The following is a 22,379-nucleotide window of genomic DNA, read 5'->3' on the forward strand; positions in this document are numbered from 1 at the left end:
TTCAAAGTGACAGATACCTTGCTCTGTGTCAAAACATACATCCTGAGACTCAATTGTATTGCTTTCACAAATAAATCCTTGTTGTTCCCCAGTAACACATGATTCTAGATTTACAGACTGCCATTTCCTATTCTCCATCCGTGCCCATGTTCTATGCTCCGAAGGATAGAGCACTGTCTTCTCATGGTTTAATCCTAGTGCAATGATCAGGTGGATAACATAAACTGTGGCATTACGTATAGTAAGCATGAAGGCAGTAGCCATGTTAGCAATGGGATCATAAGTACAATTTACCAGGGTCCACAAGGACTGGAACTTCATCTCAAAATCATTGGCATTGTCCCAAACTGCCTTTCGGACTTCAGCCGGAAAAATGCCTTCACTTCCTTCCCTAATGATCAAGGCAGCCGTTGCCTGTAACCATAACTGTGCTTGCATACAACTAAGAGCTAAGGATACATTATCTTGTGTCCACTCTTCTCCTAATTTTTGCCATTCTGATGGTTTACATAAATAGTTACCATTTGTTCGCCAGATGACCATAACTGCTAACTTTCCATTAAAGTTCTTATCCTCTGTTGTTACGGCTTTAGTTCAAGGCCACCCACCATTCTCTATTATCACAGAGGCACCTTCTTGAATCACAATTACAACTATAAGCCATAAAAACAAAACAATTCTATGAACAAATTTTCTGCCAACCATATTACCAAATACTCCCGACCATAATGTCCTCATTTTGTTCGACTAAGCTTTAGTTTCAGTTCATCGTTACCTAGTGTTACTTTCCAAGGAGCTCCTGGAGCCTTCTTCACTCGGGAATAGTGGATCCAAGCGGCTTGTTCTCTAATCTTGATAGCAGTGTGAGTTGTCAGCAACACTTGATACAGTCCATTCCATTTTTCCTCTAGGGGTTGTCCTGAAAACGTCTTTATATATATATTCCCCAGGCTTAAAGGGGTGGATTGGTTGATCCAACCCTCTAGCCCTGGTCCCTAACACAAATTTATGTACTTTATTTAATTGTTTTTGAAGTTCAGTTATATAAGTATATAAATATTCTTATCCCAGCTGCATTAGATCCTCTCCACTAAATAGAAATTGATATGGCCTCCAATATAAAATTTCAAAGCGGCTCAAATTCTCTTTTACTCTAGGTTTAACTCTGATTCTAAGTAATGCTAAAGGAAGGGATTGAAGCCATGACAAATTAGCTTCTTGTCCGATTTCAGCTATTTGTTGTTTAATTAAAAGGTTCATTTTTCTACCTGTCCACTTGCCTGCGGTCTATAAGGATTATGCAGTTGCCAATCTATCTTTAGAATCTTACTTATCTGTTGTACCACTTGCACACAAAAATGTGAACCTCTCTCAGAAGACATTGCTACTGGAATCCCAAAGCATGGTATTATTTCATTTAACAAGACTTTAACCACTTCTTTTGCTTTGTTTGTTCGACAAGGAAAAGCTTCGGGCCATCCTGAAAACGTGTCAGTCAGAACCAGTAAATAACAATACCCCCCTTTTCTAGGGAGTTCTGAAAAAATCAATTTACCACTGTTGTCCCAGATAATTTCCTTTACCGATTATTCCAAATTTTATTCTATTCCTGGTATTGGGGTTGTTACGTAAACAGATGCTACATTGTTAAGTTACTTGTTTTATTGTTGTGTATAAATTTCGTCCCACTAATGTCTGACTCATGCTCTTATGCAATGTGTCAGCTCCCCGATGTGTTTTATTGTGTTCTGTAAGAACTATGGGCCATATCAAATTAGAGGGTATTATTACACAGTTATCTTTTAAATATACTCATCTATCTGGTTTCATTTTACCTTTCAAATCTGCAATTAATTTTAAGTCTTCTTTTGTATAATTTGGCTTTTTGGTTCATGTATATAGTTTGGATTTTACCATCTGGTATTAAAGACAATGCCTTCACCTCAGTTATTTCAGCTGCCTGTTTAGCCTCCTGATCTGCCAATCAATTTCCAATTTCAAAATCAGCGTTTCCCTTTTGGTGTCCTCGACAATGCATGATAGCTACCTTTTGATTGTTTTACAGCCTCTAACAATTTTAAAATTTCTTCAGCATGTTTTTTTCTGTTTTCCCTGAGCAGTCAGCAATGCACGTTCTTTCCAAATCGCTCCATGAGCATGTACCATGCCGAATGCATATTTAGAATCTGTCCAAATATTTATTTTCCTTCCTGCTGCCAGTTCCAGTGCTCACGTAAGTGCAATTACCCCTGCTTTCTGGGTGGACGTCCCAGGGAGTAATGGTTTGGACTCGATTACCTGTTGAGCAGTTGTAACAGCGTATCCTGCCTTACGTTGTCCTTGTTTTACAAAGCTGCTTCCATCAGTATACCAATGATTCATCAGCATCTTCTAAAGGTTCTTCCTTAAGATCGGGTCGACTAGAATACACAGTCTCCATCGTTTCTGTACAATCATGGGTTATAGGTTCATCCAGAGTTCCGCTAAGGAAAGAAGCTGGATTTACGACGTTAGTGACCACAATTTCCACATCATCTTGTTCCACTAATATTGCTTGATATTTTAAAAATCTTTGTGGTGAAAGCCAATGGTTTCCTTTTTGTTCCAAAACTGCTGAGACCGTATGGGAGACTAACACTGTCATTTTCTGTCCCATTGTAAACTTCCGAGCTTCTTGTATATTGATAACAACAGATGCAACAGCTCGAAGGCATCCGGGCCATCCTTTACTTACTTAACCTAATTGTTTAGAGAAGTAAGCTACTGCTCGTTTATAGGGACCCAATCTTTGTGCTAGTACTCCCAAAGCTATCCCTTGTCTCTCATGAGAAAACAACCGAAAGGGTTTCGAGAGATCCGGTAATCTCAAAGCCGGAGCTTGCATCAATTCTCGTTTAAGTTGTTTAAAGGTGTTTCGTGCTTCTCCAGTCCAGACTAACTTTGACTGATTACTCTTTATCAATTCATATAGAGGCTTTACCATTTTAGTCCATAATTATAAATCCAAAGGCAACACCAACCTGTCATTCCTAAATAGGTTCGTAGCTCCTTTACTGTTTGGGGTTCTGGAGTCCGGCAAATGACTTCAGTTCCTAGTTCTCGCTGACCTCCCGAAATTCCAAATCCCAAGTAGGTCACGTGTTGTTGAACCAGCTGGACTTTCTGTTGAGAGACTCGATATCCATTTAAACCCAGAAAATTAAGGAGACTTATAGTCCATTGAATACAACTCTCTTTAGTCTTGGTAGCTATTAAGAGATCATCTACGTATTGTAACAAAGCCCCTTCAATGTCCGGAGGTATCCAAGTTTCAAGTTCCTTTGCTAATTGGTTTCCAAAAATAGTGGGGCTATTCTTGAATCCCTGAGGTAGCACTGTCCACGTAAGCTGCATCTTTCTGCCTGAGTCAGGGTTTTTCCCATTCAAAGGCAAATAAGTTTTGGCTTTCAGTGGCTAAGGCTAGGCAGAAGAAGGCGTCTTTTAAATCCAGTACGGTAAACCAGACTTGACTATTCTTTAATTTAGTCAGCAAAGTATAAGGGTTTGCCACTACTGGATGTATATCCTTGGCCTGAACTAGCCTATAGCTTTTTCCATCTGCCTTTTTAATTGGCAATATGGCTGTATTTTATTCTGATTCGCATTCAATCAATAATCCATACTGTAGAAATTTATCAATTATCTCTTTAATTCCTTTCCTGTCTTCTATCCTCAAAGGATATTGCTTAACCTTAACGGGTTTCTCTCCTGGATTTAATTTAATAATTATTAGGGTCACATTTTTAGCTCTTCCAGGGACCTCAGTGGCCCAAACTCCTGGATATACTTGATTTATGATCTCTAAGGGTATTTCACTTCTAGGGTCTGTTTGTATTAGTGCCAGGCTTAACACATTTGTTAGTTGTTCTTCTCCTATCCTTAATTCCATTTTCCTTTTTTCAAAGATAATTTCTGCTTCTAATTGTTCTAACAAATCTCAACCTAATAGAGATTTTGGAGATCCAGGTAGATATAAAAACCTGTGTATCCCCATTTGTTTCCTGTTATAAATGAGGTCTGAATTCAATCTGAATTTTGTAATATCTATAAAACAAATATTTCTAAAAGGTATAAAAAAAGCAAGTAAACAGTGCTGGGTGTGCGGGGAGTCTACGCTCCACCAACACGCACACACAAACACCAAACATTCTAAATACATGTATACAGAACATTGCTTTACATAATAACCCGAGTATGACTATACATACATACAATCAGGATAGGTAACAAACAATCCTTTAAGTTCCATAACTTAACAGTCTCCATTCTCCCAGACTGTTCCTCTTCACTTCTTTTTCCTGCTTCTTTACTGATGTAACTTCATAGTGTTGCTTTTATTTATTTATTTATTTATTTTTTTTTTCTTGAGGGCAGGCTCCCCTCTTATACCCTTCTCTCCACAGCAGTTCTTTTCCAAACAACTTTTTAATTGGTCAAACTTTCAATGTAACAACAACAGCAAACACCCAGAAACATCCATGCCTTAACGGCTGGAGAACAAGAAACCAGCTGGAGAACAAGAAACCCCAGACTGCATGGAGTCTCCTGAATCACCCTTCTTTGTTAATATCAACCATTTTCTCGACACGAATTACCACTCCATATATAACATTTCCCCAACTTGTACTTCAAAGGTTCACAAAAATAAGCCTTTTCGGTTGCACCCTTTTACCCTAACATAATCATTCCGTAAAGGCATTAATGCTTGATTTAGAACTGAATACATTGCCCCATATCAATAGAAATTTCACTTCTGTTCCTCTCCTAACTTCATTATAATCAGTGGAGGATCTGCTAGGGTAGATTCCCCAGATCCCCGTTAGACCTGTTGAAATCAGGGGCTGATGATTACCCTAGAAAAAGGCTAGTCAATTTGTCCTCTGAAGCCAGGTCCAAACCGTTTTTGTTTGTTTGTTTGTTTGTTTGTTGTTTTTTTTTTGTTGTTGTTGTTTTTTCTTTCTTCCCCATTACATTTCAGAGTTGGTCCAAAAATTCCACAGGGGTTTCTTTTAGACCTTGTTGGAAGCATATTCTCAATTCCCAATTCGTCCAGATTTTAGTATTTACTTAACCGTTCCTAATTTTCAGGATGATTAGGGTCTTAGTGGGGGTCGGTCAGGGAAATGCAATTGTCCACAGTTCCCTGAGCGATCCCATCGGCAATCTGAGCTCACACATGAACTCAGGTTGTTTTAAGAGTTAACTGCTCTTCTGTTTCTGTGACAACTCTCTGGGACCCATCATGATCCCTTTGCCCTAAAGGGCTAACACCCAAGATTTTAAGGTCTCAGCCCCAGGCTGAGGCAGAACTGTTAACATTCCTACATCCTCTTTCCCTGCTCATTCAACTTCAAACACCTTTAACACTTTCAATAACCCTTTTAACACTTCCTTTATCTTTCTCCAGCCTGTACTTTTCTAATGCCAACATCAAAGGCGCAGTCAGGGACCAACTTAATTCCGTACCTTTTCCCTCCAAGATGCTGAAACAACATCAGTATACAACATTCCATCCTATTTTCCTTCTCAAAAACAACATTGATTGTAGCAAAGTATTATAGTTTAAAGCTCCATTAAAAGGCCACTTTTTTTCCACATTCCAGCTTATAAAGCAGCCACCATTGATTACAATATTTTATCAGAGCTTTCTTATTTTCACTTCCACCCGGAGCCCCCCCTATATCCTTCCAATGACTCATAATACAACCCAGCGTACTTTTCTTAGGAATTTCACTGCTTACTCGCCCCCCCATTTTCCAGTTTACACTTTCAGAATACATGTATCACTTACAAAAATGCGGGCAAGCAGGTATCTTTCAATAGTGATGTCACAAAACTACTATTATTACCAGAATATATTGCCAAAGTCACAATAAAAATAATCAGAGTAAAATTCCACGTGCGATAGGTCAGAAAACCGAAATATGTAACACTGTAACGATATCTTTCTTATAACAACGCCATGAAACTACTATTATCACCAAGAAAATAGCCAAAATTGCAGTAACAATAACCAGAGTTAAATACCACAATCCATGAGTCAGAAAACCAAAATAGGCAACACAATTCCAGATGGACCTTAAAGCGAGCTCTTTCCTTAAGGTCCCCAAATATACTTATGGTGCTAACCACAAAGTATGTACCAAATACTGCCTTGCAGAAGATTACCTTCCAACTTAACAGACAGTTCCAGATGACTGGTCTACCAGAAAACCAAACCAGAATAAAGAATATACTCACTTACAATGATGGGGTCCTTGTCTGCCTCCGCAGTGATCCAGTGAGTTGAGGAGTCCCTCCGGGAAATCCCGGGGGTACCCTAGGGAGTCCTGTCCCCAGCGGGTCCTGCAGACCGGCAGAGAGGTTGTCCCACCTGGGTCGCCAAATTGATTTAAAGATCAAAGCCGAAATTTCCTTAAGTGGTATATTCTTTATTGCAGCACTGGATGCACGGGGGATCTTTCCGCCTATCGTGCATGTTCGAAGTGACAAACTATCTCATATTTATACAGCGAAGCAATGAATATTCTATTAGCACCTATACATATTCATTACCTAACCCCGCCTACTCTCGCTTTGTATGCTAATTAGCTTATCAATCCGTGTGCTTGCGCAAAGCCTTCCAAGAATTGTGGGCCGGGTTATCTCAAGTTATCTCAAGTCTCAGCCTGACTGAGGGTTAACAGATAACAAGATGTCGTTTACTTTGTTCTCACTAACTTTTAACCACAAGTTTTATTCTATCCTAAAGTGAGTTTATACAATATCAGTGTTGAGTGGGCGTATCACATCCCCTATCATGCACCAGCCTCCAGGAAAATGGAGCGATACAGTGGATTGTTAAAGACTACACTGAAGGCAATGAATGCTGGGACATTCAAACATTGTGATATACATTTGTCAAAGGCAACCTGGTTAGTCAGTACTAGGGGATCTGCCGTCCAAGCTGGACCTGTCCAATCAAACCTGTTACATACTGTAGAAGGGGACAAAGTCCCTGTAGTGCATGTTAAAATCATGCTGTGGAAGGTAGTCTGGGCTATTCCTGCCTCAGGAAAACCCATCCATTGGATTCCTGTTGTTCAGGGACCAGAGTGCACTTGGTGGCTTTCCTGTTTTTTCTGATTCTCTCCACTATCCCATTTGGGGGCGGGAGGGGGCGGGGGAGAGGAGAACAAACGGTGGTGTGTTGCTTAGCTGCTGGCTGAGTTAAAACAGAACAAACAAGAGATAGTTAAAACACAGTGATAGTTGTGTTCATTGCTCTCTACAACTTACTGAGGAGGCGATATGGAGAGGGAGGTGCCAGTCTCCCTCGTAACCAATGATAAGATGCATGGGAATGGCACAAAGTTGTGCCAGGTGAGGTTCAGACTGGATATTAGGAAAAAATTCTTTACAGTGAGGATGGTTAAACACTGGAACAGGTTTCCTAGAGAGGTGGCTGATGCCTCATTTTTTGAAGGATTTCAATTCACAAAAATATGTTTTTTAGCATTAAAAAATCCTATTTTTATTGTACAAATATTTATGGTAGAATTAGAAGATCTTAAATTATAATTTTAATCTAGTCAGGGAATAGTCATTTCTCCTTGTTATATATGGAGTGGTAATTCATGTCGAGAAAATGGTTGATATTAATAAAGAAGGGGGAGATTTGGGAGTGTGGCCATGGGGATGGAAAACCCCATGATTGAGATAACATTAGACTCTTAACGACGAGGCCATCAGGAATATAAAAGAGTTTAGAGGGAACAAAGAAGGGTGATTCAGGAGACTCCATGCAGTCTGGGGTTTCTTGTTCTCCAGCTGGTTTCTTGTTCTCCAGCATGTTAAGGCATGGATGTTTCTGGGTGTTTGTTGTTGTTGTTACATTCAGAGTTGTTTGACCAATGAAAAGTTGGTTTGAAAAGGACTGCTGTGGGGAGAAGGGTATAAGAGGGGAGCCTGCCCTCAAGAAAGGGGAAGAAAAAAAAAGATAAAAAAGGCAGCACCATGAAGTTACATCAATAAAGAAGCAGAAAGAAGGAGTGAAGAGGAACAGGCTAACAGAACGGAGACCAGGATGGGAACAGGCACATTGATTGCCTCATGAAGATAGGTTCGGCCAAACTCAGCAAACTGCTCAGAGAAGCTCGTACAGAAAGTCGCTGGAAATAGGCGCACTGGAGCCGGAAAGAAGCTCAAGCTGAGAGAAGCGGACCTGTGCACACAACTGCCTCTCGCTGGTAAGCAGTTGCGCATTATGGGGAATCATACGTCCTTAGGAACAAAGACTGTCCTGGTAACCTTACAGCTTATTCTCCTTATTAACAATCGGACAGTTTATGAGCCTGAAATATGGGACCAAACTGAGGTCAAGGTGTGGGACTCTGCAACTAAAAATGACAAGGTTGCAGTGGGATTGCTCGGCACCTGGCGAGCAGTCTCTGAGGCCTTAAAGAGCCATGTGGAGCCACAGTCAGAAATGTGTGGCTTGCCAGATAGTAAGGGAGCTGCGGGCTCAGGCTCCTTTACTGATCCGACTGCTATGCCATCGGCCCCTCTGCTGCTACAGCCATCGAAGGCTTTTGCTGTTATGCCCCCTGCTGACCTGGATGTGCCTTTTGACCCAGGCCTATTGGCCTTGAAAAGGAGATGGATATGCTTTTCTTTGATCTGGGAAGAACGGGATACATAAGGCCTGAAGAATGGAAAATGGAGACTGTTAAGTTATGGAACTTAAAGGATTGTTTGTTACCTTTCCTGATTGTACATATGTATAGGCATACTTGTGTTTAGTGTGTAAAGCAATGTTCTACATGTTTAGAAAGTTTGATGTTTGTGTGTGCATGTTGGTGGAGCGTAGACTCCCCGCACACCCAGCGCTGTTTACTTGCCTTTTATATCTTTTATAGCTTTTATACCTTTTAGAAATATTTGTTTTATAAATTTTACAAAATTCAGATTGAATTGAGACCTCATTTATAACATCCTTTAAATACTTTTTATTTCCTCTTGTAGATTTACTTTCCAATTTCTGTAATTTGCTTCCATGTACATCCAAACATTCATTCTGAAGGCAATATGAAAACATTGCCAAATAGAATATATCTATCTTCCTAGAGAGAAACAGGGATTAATGGAAGGCCTTTCTAGGCCTAGTGTTTCTTTAAATATAGTTCATTATACACTAGGTGAACACTGTAGATTTAAAATGCTTTTAAATATTTTTCAGAAGTATTTTATTGCCATGTTCAAATGACACCTGAAGTGCACTCACCTTATTGACAATCTGTGTTCTGAATGTCCATTCGCTTCATGAAAATTCCACAAGCAGAATGACTACCCTTTTTCATTAATGTTTAGTTAAAAAAAAAAAAAAAAAGACAGGCAGCCTTAATCAGCATGCTGATCGCATCATCAACTAACACAGGATTTACTATTCTGAGCACTTTTGTTAAAATTTTCTCATTACATTTTCTGCTCTCCAATGGGAGTTTTAGTTTTTGAACTGTATGCTTTTGCACCAAATTATCATTTATTACATTTTTGCAAAATGTTTTTCAAAGCATGTATGAGAATTTCAGTACTTATATGCACAAAAGACATAAGAAAATAGATCTCCAGTTATGATTTCTATTATAAATTCAAGAACCTTGTAGGGTGCAGAAGGAAATTACTTTGCCAGATTCTAATCTAAGCACTTTAACTTTGCTGAAACATCCCCCTACCATGGAGATGAATGGTGAGTGATTTAGGTGTGCATCTGTTTTGAAGGTGAAGGGATAAGGGAGCAGTATTTTGTTCTATAAATTTGAAGTGATCACTTATCAGGGAAAAAAATGGAAAATAAGCCCCTTAGATTATTGTAAACAACACATGGATAAATAAATAAATAAATAAACCTTGGGGGTTACAGAATACAAAACTTATTGCTTGTCCTAAATATAAGGGACTACAGTTAGGATGTTGGGGGGGTACTCATGGAGGAGGTAAAACCTCAGATATTTTTCTTCAACCCTGCATACTAAGCTGCACATAATTGTTATATTTAATAATTAAAACACAAGAAAATGTCAGACCCTAAATTAACACGCATCTTTGGATTCCTAATTGCATTCATTGCAAATTTGTGTCATTTTGCATGAGTGACTCTAATGTAGAGCTGAAATTGCTATATAGCACAGTGTATCCTTGATTCCCTGTGATAAGCCTGAACTCAGTGATTGTGTCAGGCACAGTTCTGTATGCTTCAGCAGCTGGTTCATCCCCATCAATGCAAATAAGGCAACTCCTACAATCAAAGCTTTTTCAGTCTAAAGCCTGATTGCTGAGGGCAGATTAAAGCTCTGCATGGTCTTACTTTAAAATTACACTAACTGATCAGTCAACTGTAATGACTGATTATGGTCAACTGTAATGTCCCCCAGTTCAAAATTAGTCTGTTGCCAAAACAAAACAAAACAAAACAAAACAAACAAACAAAAAGAGGGAGATACATCAGTCTAGGGGTGTACAAACTGCAGCTAGGTCTTTGTGGTCAGTGGTAAAATAAAAAAGAAATCTCTTGAACATGGATAAGTGCACAGTAGCAATAATTAAGGTAATATTTGAATACTTATGAAGAAGACAGGCAGCCAATGATTATATGTAAAGCATGGACTGCTTCCTTTCTCAAAGACATTTCCTAAGGAATATTTAAAATCATAGAATCATAGAATAGTTTGGGTTGGAAGGGACCTTAAAGATCATTTAATTCCAGCCCCCTCTGCCATGGGCAGGGATACCTTCCACTAGATAAAGTTGCTCAAAGCCCCATCCAACCTGGCTTTGAACGCTTCCAGGGATGGGGCATCCACAAGTTTTCTGGGCAACCTGTTCCAGTGCTTCACCACCCTGTTGTATTTTAACCCGGCCGGCAGCTAAACACCACACAGCTGTTCACTCACCCTCCCCCCTCCCTCTCTGGGAAAGTGAAGCCTGTGGGTTGAGATAAAGACAGTTTATTAAGACAGGAAAATAATAACAACAACAACAATAATAATAATAATGTGTATGAAACAAGTGATGCACAATGCAATTGCTCACCACCTGATGACCGATGCCCAGCCTATACCCGAACAGCTGGTCCCCCCATCCTGGCTAGCCACCCCTATATATTGTTTAGCATGATGTCAGATGGTACGGAATATCCATTTGCCCAGTTTGGGTCAGCTGCTCTGGGTCTGTCCCCTCCCAGCTCCTGCTGCACCCCAAGCCTGCCCACTGGCAGGACAGAACGAGACGCTGAAACGTCCTTGGCTTGATGTAGGCATGCTCTGCAACAATTAAAACATCAGCATGTTATCAGCACTCTTCTCATCCTAAGCCAAAACATAGCACCCTACCAGCTACTAGGAATAAAATTAACTCTATCCTAGCTGAAAGCAGGACACGCCCTCATAGTAAAGAATTTCCTCCTTATATCTAATATAAATCTCCCCTCTTTCAGTTTAAAACCATTGCCCCTTGTCTTATCAAGGTCTTTCAAAGTCTTTCAAAGTATCCATCCTTTTCCATGGGCACATCCACAGCAGGAAAATGTGGGATAAACACCTTGCTCTCCTTGGACTGCCCCAGTCCCTGCTCGACAATTACTTGGGCTTGACTCTGCACCCCACACCCTATCTCATCATCTTTCCCCATGGGAGAGGCTGCTTGGCCACAAAGGAGACAGACTGATTATTATCTCTTCAGGCCAATTGTTCTCTCTTCTCTTACTCAAGTAGCTGGCTTGGCTTTGAAGTTGGATGCCCTTCTGCCCCCTGCCCCAGGCACTTATTCCCCCACACCATTGTGCATGTGCACCTGTGCATGCAGGTGTGTGCATGCAGGTGTGTGCAGGCAGGTGTTGTGTGCGCAAGCCCTACCTAGGGGTACTGCACAGGTTTAATACACACCAGCATTGTGTATTAATGTGTTCAGTCATGGGGCCATGATCTCATTGTGATCACTGAGACGTGGTGGGACAGCTCGCATGACTGGAACACAGTCATGGAGGGCTATGTCCTCTTTAGGAAAGACAGACTGGGGAAGCGAGGGGGTGGGGTTGCCCTTTATGTGAGGGAGCAATTAGAGTGTACCCAGCTCCAGCTGGGGGAGGGTGAAGGACAAGTGGAGAGCTTGTGGGTAAGAATTAAGGGGTGATCTGGTATGGGAGACATGGTGGTAGGGGTCTACTACAGGTCACCAGATCAGGAGGAGGAGGTCGATGAGGTCTTCTACGAGCAACTGCTAGTAGCCTCACGATCATGAGCACTGGTCCTCATGGGGGACTTCAATTACCCAGACATCTGCTGGGTAAGCAACTTGGCCAGGCACAAGTAGTCCAAAAGGTTCCTACAATGCGCTGAGGACAATTTTCTGACACAGGTGGTGGAGGAGCCGAAGAGGTGTGGGGTGCTCCTGGACCTCGTTCTTACCAACAGGGATGGCCTTGTTAGGGATGTGAAGGTTGGGGGCAGCTTGGGATGCAGTGACCATGAGATGGTGGAGTTCCAGATGGAACGAGGCAAAGGAAGTAAGGCTAAAAACAGGATTGCTACCCTGGACTTCCAAAGAGCCAACTTCGACCTCTTCCGGGACCTGCTTGGGAGTATCTCATGGGCTAGGTTGCTAGAAGGCAAGGGTACTTGTGAGAGCTGGGCTACATTTAAGCAGCACTTCTTCCAAGCTCAGGGTCGGTGCATCCCGAGGAATAGGAAATCGGGGAAGGGTGGCAGGAAACCAGCATGGATGAGCAAGGAGCTCATCAATAAGATCAAAAGGAAGAGGATGGTCTGTGAAATGTGGAAAAAGGGCCTGTCCTCTTGGGAGGAGTATAGATGTATTGTCAGGGCCTGCAGGGATGCGACGAGGAAGGCTAAAGACCAACCTAGAGATGAGGCTTGCAAAAGAGATAAAGGATAATAAGAAGGGATTTTTCAAGTATGTAAACAGCAAGAGGAAGACTATGGATAATGTGGGTCCCTTGCTGAATGAGGGGGGTGTCCTGGTCACGGGAGACGCTGAGAAGGCAGAGATACTGAATGCTTTCTTTGCTTCACTCTTTGCTTCAAGGACACTCCCCTGGGACTCCTTGCCCCTGACAATAGGACAAAGGGTCTGGGAAATGGAGGGCTCCCCCCTGGTGGACGTGGGAGTGGTTCGGGAGCATCTGAGTGGGTTCAATGCACACAAATCCATGGGTCCTGATGGGATGCATCCACGTGTGCTAAGGCAGCTGGCAGATGTGATCGCCGAACCACTCTCTATCATCTTTGAAAGGTCCTGGAGAACGGGTGAGGTGCCTGAAGACTGGAGGATAGCCAATGTCACTCCGGTCTTCAAGAAGGCCAAGAAGGAGGATCCGGGAAACTACAGGCCAGTCAGTCTCACCTCTGTCCCTGGAAAGGTGTTGGGTCAGCTTGTTCTGGATGCCATTTCCAAGCAATTGGACGAGAATGAGGTTATGAGGAGTAGTCAGCATGGATTCACCAAGGAGAAATCGTGCTCGACCAACCTCGTTGCCTTCTATGATGGCATCACCAGCTGGGTAGATGAGGGGAGAGCAGTGGATGTCATCTACTTTGACTTTAGCAAGGCTTTCGATACTGTCTCCCACGACATCCTGCTAGCAAAGCTGAGAAAGTGTGGGATAGAGGAGTGGACAGTAAGGTGGGTTGAGAACTGGCTGACTGGCCAAGCTCAGAGGGTGGTGATCGGAGGAGCAGAGTACGGCTGGAGACCTGTGACTAGTGGTGTTCCCCAGGGGTCGGTGCTGGGTCTGGTCTTGTTCAACATCTTCATCGACGACCTTGATGAGAGAATAGTGTCTGCCCTCAGCAAGTACGCTGATGATACAAAGCTGGGAGGAGTGGCTGACACGCCAGAAGGCTGTGCTGCCATTCAGAGAGACCTGGACCGGCTGGAGAGATGGGTAGGAAGAAACCAAATGAGGTTTAATAAGAGCAAGTGTAGAGTCTTGCACCTGGGAAGGAACAACCCGAAGTATCAGTACAGGCTGGGGGATGACCTGCTGGAGAGGAGCTCTGCGGAGAAGGACCTGGAGGTCCTGGTGGATGACAGGTTGACCATGAGCCAGCACTGTGCCCTTGTGGCAAAGAGGGCTAATGGGATCCTGGCGTGCATTAAAAGGAGCGTAGCCAGCAGGTCGAGGGAGGTGATCCTCCCCCTCTACTCTGCCCTGGTCAGGCCTCACCTGGAGTACTGTGTCCACTTCTGGGCTCCCCGGTACAAGAAAGACAGGGATCTCCTGGAAAGAGTCCAGCAGAGGGCCACAAAGATGATACGGGGCCTGGAGCATCTTCCTTATGAGGAAAGGCTGAGAGACCTGGGTCTGTTCAGCCCAGAGAAAAGAAGACCGAGAGGGGATCTCCTCAGTGTATATAAATACCTGAGGTGTGGGGGACAGAAGGATGTAGCCAACCTCTTTTCAGTGGTTTGCGGGGACAGGACAAGAGGCAATGGCTGCAAATTAGAGCACAGGAAGTTCCGCACTGACATGCGAAAGAACTTCTTCATGGTGAGGGTGACGGAGCATTGGAACAGGTTGCCTAGGGAGGTTGTGGAGTCTCCTTCTTTGGAGATATTCAAGGCCTGTCTGGACGCCTACCTGGGCAGCCTGCTCTGAGGAACCTGCTTTGGCAGGGGGGTTGGACCCGATGATCTTTCGAGGTCCCTTCCAACCCCTTCAGTTCTGTGATTCTGTGATTGTGGCTTTCAGTGCACCTGTTGGATGTTCATGCATGCCCACACTGTCTGTGCCTTGAAGAAGTTTCTAATTTACTTTATAACACCTATCTGAAAAAGGGACAGATTTATAGTGTCTTTCACTCACTCAATCATCTCTTCCTCCCAGATCTCAGGAAAACCCCAAAATGATGCTCTTAGGAAATCTCTCCTCTAGCTGCCCCCAAATTTTGAGTATTGCCCTAACTGCCTTTCCAGAAAGACCCCAAACATGAACATGTTGCCTAAAAGTGATTAAGGACATGTTGTAAAAACCTAAAAGCTGCACTGCTCAAAAAAATCAACATATATAACTACAAAACAGGGTAACATAAGGGAAATATTAGCCTTTGCAGTAAGATAGCATAAAACTTCATATGTGGGGCAAAGCTGCAACCCCAGCACTGCTGACATGGTGCTGGAAGTCTGATGCAAATAATATTTGGTTTTGCAAAGTGGCCTTAGGTAGTGCAAACTGTCACATCCCTCCCGTGTTTCTAGAAATAAACATATATAAAGATGTGTTGAATTAAAGGAGTCTGGCATTTGCCCGTTTCAGAGCCCTGCCAAAGACTTTCACTGAGACAGTTTCACAAATTTGAACATATTTAATAAAGTTACAGATATAACAGATTCGTAATTGCCGTTGATAAATACACTTACTACAATAGCGCTAATATATGATAACAGCGCTAGCAAAATGCTATCCCGCATATTACTCAAGAAAGGGTGAAGGTGCAGAGATTACCAAGAAGGAGTCATTGTCTTGGTGGAAGAGAAAGGGCACAGCCTCTTCTAGGTTTCGAATTTCTTTTCACTCTCCCCCCTGCCTCACCCCAGCTTTTCTTTTTTCCTCACTCTAACTTCATCTTCTTGAATTTTTTTTTCCTTCTTATTTTTCTTTTCTTTTATCTTCTCTATTTACACTCCATTTTAGTACCAGTCCTCTTCAACGTTTCATAAATGATTTGGATGAAGAACTTGAAGGTTTTTTGAGCAAGTTCATGGATCATACCAAATTGGGTGGAGCTGTTGCCTCCATCAAGGGTGGTGAGGCCTTGAAGAGAGAGAGATCTGGACAAATTAGAGAGCTGGGCAAGTTTAACAGGAGCAAGTGTCAGATTCTGCACCTGGGAAGGGGCAACCCTGGTTATACATACAGACTGGGGGATGAGATGCTGGAGATCAGCCCTGCAAAAAGGGATCTGAGGGTTTTGGTTGATAGCAAGCTGAACATGAGCCAGCAGTGTGCTTTGGCAGCCAGGAGGGCCAACTGTATCCTGGAATGCTTCAAGCATGACATTTCCAGCTGGTCAAGGGAAGTGATTGTCCTGTTCTACTCTGCCTCTACTCTGCACTGGTGCAGCCTCACCTTGAGTTCTGTGTGCAGTTTTGGGCACCACAGAATAAGAAATATAAATCTGTTAGAGTGTGTCCAAAGGAGGGCAACAAAGATGGTGAAGGGTCTAGAGGGGAAGACGTATAAAGAGGGACTGAGGTCACTTGGTTGTTTCAACCTGGAGAAGAGGAGACTGAGGGAGAGGACCTCATTGCAGTCTACAGCTTCCTCACGAGGGGGAGTGAAGGGGCAGGCACTGATCTTTTCTCTCTGTTAACCAGTGATAGGACCCGAGGGAATGTCTTAAAGCTGAGACAGGGGAGGTTCAGGCTGGATATCAGGAAGAGGTTCTTCACCGAGAGGGTGGTTGGGCACTAGAACAGGATCCCCAGGGAAGTGGTCATGGCACTGAGCCTGCCAGAGTTCAAGAAGCATTTGGACAATGCTCTCAGACATGTTATATGATTTATATGACTTTTTTTTTTTTTTGGGGGGGGGGGGGGGGGAGGGGGGGGGGCTTTGGCGACCCAGGAGTTGGACTTGATAATCCTTGTGGGTTCGTTCCAACTTGGATGTTCTATGATTCTATGATTAACTTTTTTATATCCTCACCTTATCTGTTCCATCCCTGGGGTGATATTTAGCATGATTTGGGTGAAGAGTTGAGTATTATAGTCATATATTTTTAGCATTTACTTCTTTAAGTTTATTAACTTAAAGAAGTAAAAGCGATCGGCTCTGGGGCAGACGCGTTCTGCAGCGGAGCGGGGGATCGGGCCAGGCAGGGCTAATTTTTTCCGGCATCGAGCCTACTTGAGGGAGCCGCCAGGACCCGGCAGCCCTCGTGAGGGAGGCTGACGAGGCGAAGGCGGAACCAGCAGCGCCCCCTCCCCAGCCGTTCAAAAGCTGCCCCTAGGGAGCGCGAGCGACCAGGAGCGTGGCGAACAGGGTGGGCAAACAGGGCGTGGCGCGTCAGAAGGGCAGAGCGCTCCCCCTACACACAAACAACACCTCCTTAACGACAGCCATAACTAGGTGATAATGGTCGCCACCAGGCACGGCGCGCTCTCCAGAAAGTCGGTACACACGCAGACCGACTACCTGTTAAAAAATGCCGCAGTTCAGGTCACCGGATGCAAGGAGTGTCTGAGCCTGTTGCTGCCATCGGCGGGAGGCAGAGAAACTGCGTGCGTGAGGTGCGAGCAGGTGGATGATCTGGTCCGCATGGTGGCGGAGCTCAAGGAGGAGGTGGAGAGGTTGAGGGCCATCAGGGAGTGTGAGCGGGAGATAGACTTCTGGAGTAACTCCCTGCAGGGCCTCAAGGGGAGGTGCCGAGGTGAGACTCCTCAAATGGGGGCGGACCCCCTGCCCTGTCCCCGTTGGGCAGAGGGAGGGGATCTGGGAGCTGAGGAGGAATGGAAACAGGTCCCTGCTCGACATCGCAGGCGATGCCCTCCCCTTCCGGCCCCACCTTCCCAGGTGCCCTTACGCAACAGGTTTGAGGCCCTAGAGATTGAGAGGCCGCTGTGAGGAAGAGGTAGCAAATGTTCCCAGGAGGATGCCTGGGGCGAGGAGGTCAACTCCGCGCCTCAGGACTGCCTCCACCAAGAAAGACAGGAGGGTTATTGTTGTTGGTGACTCGATTCTTAGGGGAACAGAGGGCCCTATTTGTCGGCCTGACCCTTCCCGTAGGGAAGTCTGCTGTCTCCCTGGGGCCAGGGTCAGGGACGTTGCCAGGAAGCTTCCTAACCTGGTTCGCCCCTCTGACTATTACCCCCTTTTGATAGTCCAGGCGGGCAGTGATAACATCGAAGAGAGAAGCCTCAAGGCTATCAAAAGGGACTTTAGGGGACTGGGTCGGTTAGTGGATGGAGCGGGAGTGCAGGTGGTGTTTTCGTCCACCCCTACGGTGGCAGGGAGGGGTTCAGAGAGGACACGGAAAGCCCACCTGTTAAACACGTGGCTCCGGGACTGGTGCCAACGCAGAAATCTTGGGTTTTTTGATCATGGGGCACTTTACTCAGCACCTGGCCTGATGGCCGCAGACGGGTCCCTATCTTTTAGGGGAAAAAGGATCCTGGGCCAGGAGCTGGCAGGGCTCATTGAGAGGGCTTTAAACTGGGTAGGAAGGGGGATGGGGCTGAGGCTAGGATTGTTGGGGCTGTGCTAGGGGGAACAATGGCAAGGCCGGAGGATAAGGCAATGGCCCAGCTGAAGTGCATCTACACCAATGCACGCAGCATGGGTAACAAACAGGAGGAGCTGGAAGCCATTGTGCGGCAGGCAGGCTACGACTTGGTTGCCATCACGGAGACGTGGTGGGACCAGTCTCATAACTGGAGTGCTGCAATGCCTGGCTATAAGCTCTATAGAAGGGACAGGCAGCATAGAAGGGGTGGTGGTGTGGCTCTCTATATTAGAGAGTCTTTCGAGGTTGTAGAACTCGAGGTTGGGAATGACAAGGTCGAGTCCCTTTGGGTTAGGATCGGCAGGGACAACAAGGCTAGTGTCCTGGTCGGGGTCTGCTATAGACTGCCGAACCAGGATGAGGAGACGGATGAGGAATTCTACAGGCAGCTGACAGAGGTTGCAAAATCGTCAGCTCTTGTACTCGTGGGGGACTTCAACTTCCCTGATATATCCTGGAAGCACAACACAGCCCTGAGAAAGCAGTCTAGGAGGTTTCTGGAGAGCGTGGAAGATAGCTTCCTGACGCAGCTGGTTAGTGAACCTACCAGGGGTGGTGCCCCGCTAGACCTTCTCTTCACAAACAGAGAAGGACTGGTGGAGGACGTGATTGTCGGGAGCTGTCTTGGGCAGAGTGACCACGCAATGGTGGAGTTCACTATTCTTGGCGAGGCCAGGAAGGGGACCAGTAAAACCGCTGTATTGGACTTTCAGAGGGCTGACTTTGAGCTACTCAGGACACTGGTTGGTGGAGACCCTTGGGAGGCGGTTCTGAAGGGCAGAGGAGTCCAGGAAGGCTGGGCGCTCTTCAAGAGGGAAGTCTTAATGGCGCAGGAACGGTCTGTCCCCACGTGCCCAAAGACGAGCTGGCGGGGAAGAAGACCGGCCTGGCTCAACAGAGAATTGTGGCTTGATCTTAGGAGGAAAAAGAGGGTTTATAAGCTTTGGAAAAGTGGGCAGGCCACTAAGGAGGACTTTAAAGAAGTAGCGAGGCTGTGCAGGGACAAAATTAGGAAGGCCAAAGCTCATCTGGAGCTCAATCTGGCTACTGCCGTTAAAGATAACAAAAAACGTTTTTATAAATACATCAACACAAAAAGGAGGACTAAGGAGAATCTCCATCCTTTACTGGATGCGGGGGGAAACTTAGTTACAAGAGATGAGGAAAAGGCGGAGGTGCTCAATGCCTTCTTTGCCTCAGTCTTTAGCGGCAATACCGGATGTTCTCTGGATACTCAGTACCCTGAGCTGGTGGAAGGGGATGGGGAGCAGGATGTGGCCCTCATTATCCATGAAGAACTGGTTGGTGACCTGCTACGGCACTTAGATGTGCACAAGTCGATGGGGCCGGATGGGATCCACCCAAGGGTACTGAGGGAACTGGCAGAGGAGCTGGCCAAGCCACTATCCATCATTTATCAGCAGTCCTGGCTATCGGGGGAGGTCCCAATCGACTGGCGGCTAGCAAACGTGACGCCCATCTACAAGAAGGGCCGGAGGGCAGACCCGGGAAACTACAGGCCTGTCAGTTTGACCTCAGTGCCAGGAAAGCTCATGGAGCAGATCCTCCTGAGAGTCATCATGCAGCACTTGAAGGGGAAGCAGGCGATCAGGCCCAGTCAGCATGGCTTTATGAAAGGCAGGTCATGCCTGACGAACCTGATCTCCTTCTATGACAAAGTGACGCGCTGGGTGGACGAGGGAAAGGCTGTGAATGTGGTCTACCTTGACTTCAGCAAGGCTTTTGACACCGTCTCCCACAGCATTCTCCTCAAGAAACTGGCTGCTCTTGGCTTGGACTGGCGCACGCTTCGTTGGGTTAGAAACTGGCTGGATAGCCGGGCCCAAAGAGTCGTGGTGAATGGAGCCAAGTCCAGTTGGAGGCCAGTCACTAGTGGCGTCCCCCAGGGCTCGGTGCTGGGGCCGGTCCTCTTTAATATCTTCATCGATGATCTGGACGAGGGCATTGAGTGCACCCTCAGTAAGTTCGCAGATGACACCAAGTTAGGTGCGTGTGTCGATCTGCTTGAGGGTAGGAAAGCTCTGCAGGAGGATCTGGATAGGCTGCACCGATGGGCTGAGGTCAACTGCATGAAGTTCAACAAGGCCAAGTGCCGGGTCCTCCACCTGGGATGCAATAACCCCAAGCAGAGCTACAGGCTGGGAGAGGAATGGTTGGAGAGCTGCCAGGCAGAGAAGGACCTGGGAGTGATGGTGGATAGTCGGCTGAATATGAGACAGCAGTGCGCTCAGGTGGCCAAGAAGGCCAACGCCATCCTGGCTTGTATCAGGAACAGTGTGACCAGCAGGGCTAGGGAGGTGATCGTCCCCCTGTACTCAGCTCTGGTGAGGCCGCACCTCGAGTACTGTGTTCAGTTTTGGGCCCCTCACTACAAGAAGGACATCGAGGTGCTTGAGCGGGTACAGAGAAGGGCGACGAAGCTGGTGAAGGGCCTGGAGAACAAGTCCTACGAGGAGCGGCTGAGGGAGCTGGGCTTGTTCAGCCTGGAGAAGAGGAGGCTCAGGGGCAACCTTATCGCTCTCTATGGGTACCTCAAGGGAGGCTGTAGCGAGGTGGGGGTTGGCCTGTTCTCCCACGTGCCTGGTGACAGGACGAGGGGGAATGGGCTTAAGTTGAGCCAGGGGAGTTTTAGGTTAGATGTTAGGAAGAACTTCTTCACTGAAAGGGTTGTGAGGCACTGGAACAGGCTGCCCAGGGAAGTGGTGGAGTCACCATCCCTGGAAGTCTTCAAAAGACGTTTAGATGTAGAGCTTAGGGAAATGGTTTAGTGGGGACTGTTAGCGTTAGGTCAGAGGTTGGACTCGATGATCTTGAGGTCTCTTCCCACCTAGAAAATTCTGTGATTCTGTGATTATCATATTCAGGAGTGTGAACTTGAATATTCATTTTATGCATAATGAAGTAAAAGATTTCACTCGAGCCCCATGGCCCTCAAGATCTCAAGCACCACTTCCTCCAAGCTCAGGATCAGTGCATCCCTACAAGAAAGAAGTTGAGCAAGGGGGGCAGGGGACCTGTATGGATGGGCAAGGAGCTTTTGGGAAAACTTAAACGGAAGAAGAAAGCATACATGTGTAGAGGGTTTACATGGCAAGGTTTTGGTAGCAGGGAGCCATAGGGATGGCTTCTGTGAGAAGAATCTAGAAGCTGCCCTATGTTAGATAAGGGCCCCACTGCTGGCCAGAACCGAGCCAATCAGCGATGTTGTTTGCACCTCTGTGAGAGCATATTTAAGAAAGGGGAAAAAAAACCCTGCTGCCACACAGCAGGTGGGAGAGAGAAAGGAGTGAGTGAAGGTGTTAAAGGTGTTGTTTAGCATGTAGTATTTGGCATGTAGCATTTGACAGAGATGTTTGAAGTTGAATGAGCAGGGAAAGAGATGTAGGAATGTTAGTAGCTCCAGGGTTGAGGCAGAGACCTCAGAATCACGGGTGTGAGCCCTCTGGGGCAGAGGGACCATGAGGAGTGTGAGAGAGTTGTCATGGGAACAAGGCCAGTGGCAGGGAGCTATGTTGCAACCCTGTTGAGACAGGCAGTTGAGAGCAATGCTCTGGTTTTGGTGAAAAGCACCCTTTTTAATCACAGATTTAAATAACTAAAATAGAGCCTCAGAACCAGAGTCTTTAGCTGAGCTCGAGTGATGAGGACCTGTGGAGTCTACCCTAGCAGATCCACTGGTTAAAATAAAGCTAGGGAATGAAGAGAAAGACATGGATTTTTTATTGGATACAGGAGCTTCTTTCTCTGTGTTAAACCAAAAATCAATTCTGGAAACCACCAAGTCTGTAAATGTAATAGGAGCAACTGGCCGACAGGAAAAGGCATTCTTTTTGCAACCCTCAAAATTTAAAATGGAAAAAGTGATTGGAATACATCGATTTTTATACTTACCCAATTCGCCAAGGCCCTTGTTAGGAAGGGACTTGCTGGAAAAATTGGATACAAAAATTTATTTTGAACAAGGGAAAATTGAAATAAAAGTCCAGGATGATTAATATATTAAACTCGTAAGTCTATCCCTGGCGAGTCAAGAGGAAGCTC

At 45.4% G+C, this 22,379-nt stretch overlaps 1 pseudogene; it reads right to left on the reverse strand.

Moving 5' to 3' along the window:
* Positions 1-1,913: 1,913 nt before the first annotated feature.
* LOC116501364 overlaps positions 1,914-22,379 on the reverse strand; it is a 28,171-nt pseudogene continuing 7,705 nt past the window's right edge.

This window comes from Aythya fuligula, chromosome W (genome assembly GCF_009819795.1).
Source record: "Aythya fuligula isolate bAytFul2 chromosome W, bAytFul2.pri, whole genome shotgun sequence".
Classification (NCBI taxonomy): domain Eukaryota; kingdom Metazoa; phylum Chordata; class Aves; order Anseriformes; family Anatidae; genus Aythya; species Aythya fuligula.